The following is a 6075-nucleotide window of genomic DNA, read 5'->3' on the forward strand; positions in this document are numbered from 1 at the left end:
AGTAAGGGTTTTGTCCACTGCCTTGCTGGCTAGTTCTATGCACCATTGGGATCTGGTCAATAGAGCGTTCTACACTGACACGGAGGCTGCTATAACGAGGCACTCTCTACGTGTGGCTAGTGAGCACTGGAATGTGGCTGCTGTGACCGAGAAACCCAACTTTTAATTTTATTAAGTTTTAATTAATTTCAAGAATCACACATCCTTAGTGACTGCCTTTTTTTTTTTTTTTTTTTAACCCAAGTGAGGTTCCTTAGAGTATCTTTTTTAGCTCCCCATCTGAGTTCAGGGTCCCCCACCGTAGGCCACGATGGCCCTTCTTCTCATCTTTGCAGCCCCTGTCTTCCATCATAATCGTAAGTTCATCGTGCGGTCACTTGACTTTCTCCTCTTTGCTCAGCTTGTATTCCCGGCACCTAGCGGAGCTCCTGGTTTCCAGACACATTTCTAGATGAGTGAATGAATGAATATTCCGGGAGGAAGAAAGAAGGGTGCAGACTAAAGTTGCTGACAATGGTCTCCCCTGGGCAGTCCTCAGGGACCCCAGGAGGGCTTCTGCCCTGCTGCAGTTAGGGGACCACTCAGGAGCCACAGGGCGGCCCACCTCCCAGGCCAGGCCTGCGGTGGGTGGGAGCTGCTGACGGGGACACGGGCTGTGGGCACCTCCTGCTCTCAGCTGAAGGTGCCCTGGCCACCCAGTTCTCTAGGTCACCAGTTCTCAGAGTCCACCTGCCAGCACCTCGTCTGCCCGTGGACTCATGAGTGACAGGTTATTCTGAGACAGTCTGGCTGCTACTGATTTTTTAGAACCTTAAAAATACTAGGATAATATATTTGAAAGTAAAACACACTATTTCAACACCTGATTTATTCAATTTAACATATGGCTTATAGCTTAAATGTGTTTTTGAAAGATTATGTATTCTTAAATTGATAGAATTATAATTTCCCCTATTTAAGAGTTACATAAAGGAACGTAGGCATGTAATTTTTGTGGAAACAGATGCAATATGATGTAGAATATCCTAAAATATTCTTGCGGTATCTCCTACTGATGGTTCCCTCAGGAAAAAGAAAAAAAAAATCTAACCTCAAGGAGGTCCTTCCATATCTAACAACTCATTTTTTCCAGTAACAAGTTTGAGAATTCCTTCCCAATGTCAACAATTTTTAAGGACTCACCATTTTATAGCAATTGTGCTTTTAGCATTCAATTATAAGACATCATAAGAAAGGTTTTTATAAACCCAGTAATGCCCTGAGATGAATAGTTTATTAATCTCTATAGTACTTACATATACTTGAAAAAGTTAGAGTACAGATATATAAATCACATTATTTATTCCCAACATAAACAATGTTTGTAGCAGGAACATCTTGTTCCCCAAATCGCCCCCATGCTTCTCTGCTCATTTGTTACATATTTGTTAGTTCAGCCTCTCAAATAAGGATCCAATATTTAGAGTAGAAAATGGAGTCACTGAATGGGGACAGGTTTAGCTAAAATGCAAAATAATAATCGCATGGGTGCGTACACACACACACACACACACACACACACACACACACTTGACAGGAGAATCATAGAACTTGGAGATATTCCAATAGTTTTTCTGGGTTACTTCCTACAATGCAATAGAGTTGTATGTAAATCATTCATAACAGAAATAGCTGGACGGTTTTGGTGCATTCAGCAATGAAACAACATTACCACCTTCTATATTAAAACAAAAAGTTCTCTCTCTAGTTATGATTTGCCCATTGCCAGGGAGAGGCCTAGGCTCCCAGACCTTGGTCTCACTGCACTCCCTGTTGGAGGTGCACACCTGTGGTTGGGGTCTACGGTCCCACTGAGCAGCCCAGCCAGTGACTTCCTAGACAGCCGGCCCTCCCTGATCCGAGTCAGGGATGACACATTCCTTCCACCCTTTTCGCGCTGGTGGTTCACGCGAGGCTGGTTTTTGCGTACACCTGCCATCGTTCTTAGCGCTTGGTTCTCGTCCTCCCTGGTTGCGATGAGCACGCAGCAGCGATTCATGAGAACGTAACCCTGGAAGCTCCCCGGTTTTAGAAGCTGCCTTGGTTTTGTAAAGCATTTTTTAATAGAAATTCACGTTGCACTCATATTTCAACAGAAACATGCCCAGACCACAATAAAAACACAAACTTCCTTTGGATGGTCCTTCTTAGAGCTCTGCTGTTAAATGTGGCTCCATCTGGACTTGATTCTCCTACATCTCCAAGTCTCACTTGTAGAGCTTCGGATTTTGTGAGGCATCTGAAGTGAGTCAGACGAAAACAGCTGTTGCTCTAGGGCCAGGTTTATTTAGGTTGTGCTGACTCTGAACTTCTGAATCCTGTGCTCACCTCCTTATTAATCATGTAAACTCATGACCCTATGCTCCCTAAGCCAAGTTCCTTCCTTCTCCTAGCCCTCTACAAACCAGTCTATTTTTTGCTTGTATCCCCAAAGGAAAGCACCCAGCTTTGAAGACTAAGCTTTGCTGACGGACTTCTTGACCTCCTCCAGACTAGCAGCAACCTGCCCAGACAGCAAATGCATGTCCACTTTAGTTCCTCTACAGCCAGGGTATCTGGCACACCTCAGGGAGATGCTCCGAGCCACCCTGACTTCTTATATCTGTTGATAATGTAGATTTCCCCTGTCAATTCAACAATTAATGCTAATTTGTAACACATTGCAACTCCTAAAAGACTTTTAAGAATATTCTGGCATAATAGGTGCTCAATAAATTTTGCTGGAAGAAGGACTCAATCAACCTATCACCTTATGGGCAGCCAAAGGCTCAGGTCCCCTCTCGGTGACGGCTATCTCCCAGCTTTCTGCTACTTCCTCCCCCAGCATCTCAGTGACCAGTCAGCATGTTCCAGGACTGGTGGACACATGCCTGTGGCGAGGCAGCCCATCATGGTGACAGCGTGTGGCCAAGGAAATCCTCAAGTCACGGCAGCCAGGAAGAAAGAGAGAAAGGAAGGGGCCAGTGACCTAGCTTCACACTCGTCCCCATCTCCCACTAGCACCTCAGGCTGGTGACCAAGCCTTCCACACATGGCCTTGGAGGGACACTCCAGATTCACACTACGGTAACATTGTGTGTAAAAATGCATTTCATACACTTAACTGACCCAACAGCACAGCTCAGCAAGCTCACACAGACGGCAGGCTGCCTGCCCTGGGGATCATGTGGCTGACTGGGAGCTGTGGTTCACTGCCTCTGCCCAGCCACTGGACAGTGTTGCAGTGCCTGTTGCTAGCTCAGGCAAAGAGCAGAATTCAAAATATTAAATACGGAGTCTACTGAATGACTGCATAGCACTACTGTACCATCAAAAGTTGAAAATCACAAGTTGAACAATTGTCAGTCGAGGACCATTTATGTGTGTGTGTGTGTGTGTGTGTGTGTGTGAAAACTATGACATATCGAGTGATTCTTCTCACTCTATGAAGAACCATCTTATGGATGCTTTCCAAATAACTACTGAAGCGCACACAAGAATTGACATTGCACTCCTATGGGTAACGGTGGATTGAAAACGTTATTGATGCTTTATAATGTGGGGAAAACCCTGACCGTATCACAGAAGGGCTGTGAACATGCTCTTGGGCAGTGAACAAGAAATAACCCACATTCCACAATCTGAGCTGCTGGCATTTGGATATAGCTGGCCAACATTCTTTCACTTCATTTAGTTTGTTAATTTAGTATTTTCTTAGGCTACACTCTGCATTCAGTGGGCATAAAATGTTGGCATATTTTACATGCTAATCAGTACTCTTAACCTCACGTAAGGTTTGTGCCTTTGAAAATGATTTAGTACCTTATGATTAATATACTAGATTGACATAAACATATACAAATGCACACACATTTCATCTCAAAATCCATTTGAGATTAAACTGAGCAAACCTCTATATACCAAGCATATGTACAAGTTGCAGTCAATGATCTGCTTTGGGGAATGTTAAGTAAGCCAAATTCTGGTTTGGCCAGAGAACTTCAATAGTCCCTCAGAGTTTTCTGCTACTCAGGTGTAACTGCATGTAAAATCCTCTATCTAGAAGCTCAGGGCAATTAAAACTCTTAATAATTCTTTTTTTCCCTTGGCCATACCTACATTTGTTGGCAACTAATGACTTGGCTTTTGGCCAGTGTAGGGAAAGGAACACTTCTTTCTCAGAAAATTCGTGATGACGGATGTCATTTTCCTGCTCTAAGATGCCAATGGGAATTGACCCTGATCGTCATGAGCAATAAAGTTGTACAGATAAATCCCTGTTTAGTGGGAGGATAGTTTCCATTAGGAAATTCCCTCTAGTAAGAACGAACTCTTTGCTCTGGAGATGGAGTCACGGCTGGCCCTCATTCTAGGTGACCTTTCCTCGGTACCCCAGTGACCTCTCCCCTGTACCACCAACTTGCCCCAGTGGTGGCAGGAGCCAGGGGCCTGAGCCATCGCTGCAACTCAACGAGGCCCGAACATCTCCAAGTTTCCCAGGCCACCCGGCAGCGCAGGGGGCCTGACGGTTTCCCCACTGCAGCGCGAGGCAGGGCTTTGGAGAACGTTTTTTTTCAGGCCCTTAGAAGAGCACAAGCCAGGACACGGGAAGACCAGGAGCTGGCTTCTAGGAAATGGAGCCTTTCAGAGAATACAGGCATCCTCGAACGTCCCTGATGCCACCGTCCCCCGGCTGAATAGCTAGCCCAGCACTCAGGACTGATGATAGGATTATTAAAGTCGCACATCTGCCCACACAAAGCAAAAGTCTTTTGAAAAAGCGTTGATAGGTGTCATTGACCAGGGAAGCGTTTAACTCAATCAAGACGCTGGGCTGTGGGACATCACTCCTCCAGAAACAGACATCTCCTGCTTCTGGGCCTCGGACAGCGCTGCCAGCCATGAGCACAGGGTAAGGGCAAGGCCCTCTTACCGTGCACTAACCCAAGGCAGACTCAGAGGCAGAGCGGAGGGCAGGCTCACGCAGGCTTCACCTCCGCCTTCAACAGCAAGATGGGCTCACCCCCAGTGGGAAGCTGGAAAGGGGCCAGCTCTGGGTACTGGAGCAGCGCTGCCCAGCACGGCTCACTGCCCGACGTTTGTGGGCACGCCTGACAGCAGGATAAACAAACAACCTTCTTTTGGGTGAGCACAGAGGAGGCAGGGTGGACAGGGCCGTCCTCGGCGTGCACTTCAGGGTGCTGGGGAGCGCTGGGCTGCGAGCAAAGAGCAAAGAGCCGGATGCCAACGTGGCATCTTCACAGGTGGTTGGCCCTCCCCCAGGCAAGGCGCTGGCAGGGAGAAGGAGGCAGAGTGACAGCAGCGTTGGCCCACAGTGCAAGCCAGAGGACAGGCTGCCGGTGGACACACCAAGCCCAGGGCAGCCGGCCAGAGCCTTCTCAGCTTCCACAGTGCACACAGTGACCTGGAGGCACCGTGTGCACCTCCCTCCTGCCCCCCAGGGTTCTGAGCCCCCCTGAGCTGGCAGAGCCGTGTGAAGGCAGGAACCGGAAGCCTGGGGAGGGAGAGGCGCAGGCCCTTCCTCCTCTGGCTGAACGAGGCTGACAGAGGTGTGCTTCCCCCCCTCCTGCAGGCCTGGGGCGTCCTGCCCGGAGCTTAGGTTTGGGCAGTTTCGGTGTTTGAAACACAGTTAGCACAGAGAGGTTTAGTGCAGCATCAGGGAGAGTTACAGACTCCATGTGACTTTTTAGAATAACAAAACGAGGCCCGTATCAGCAAATAGCAGTCAGCTGAGATAAGCGGCCATTCAGGGACAAAGGACCTAGTGCCAGGGAAACCAGAGCGAGCCTGAGCTAGAGGCAGGGAGCACGATCCACACACCCGACTGGTGATTTATGACCCGGAGGCCAGACTTCTTTTGCTTGGCCCCCAGCTCACAAAGCGCTGCTCACAGGAGGGCGAGCGTCTGGCGGCCCCCCGGAGAAGGCAGTAAAAACAGGAGTACAGTCACACCCCACTTTACTTGCCTCTCTGTGCTCTTGGGTCACGGCCAAGCCTGTCCTTGGAGCCAGTCCTGGCCTAATCCTGCTACATGTG

The sequence above is a fragment of the Ictidomys tridecemlineatus genome, chromosome 9, assembly GCF_052094955.1.
Source record: "Ictidomys tridecemlineatus isolate mIctTri1 chromosome 9, mIctTri1.hap1, whole genome shotgun sequence".
In the NCBI taxonomy this organism is placed as follows: Eukaryota; Metazoa; Chordata; class Mammalia; order Rodentia; family Sciuridae; genus Ictidomys; species Ictidomys tridecemlineatus.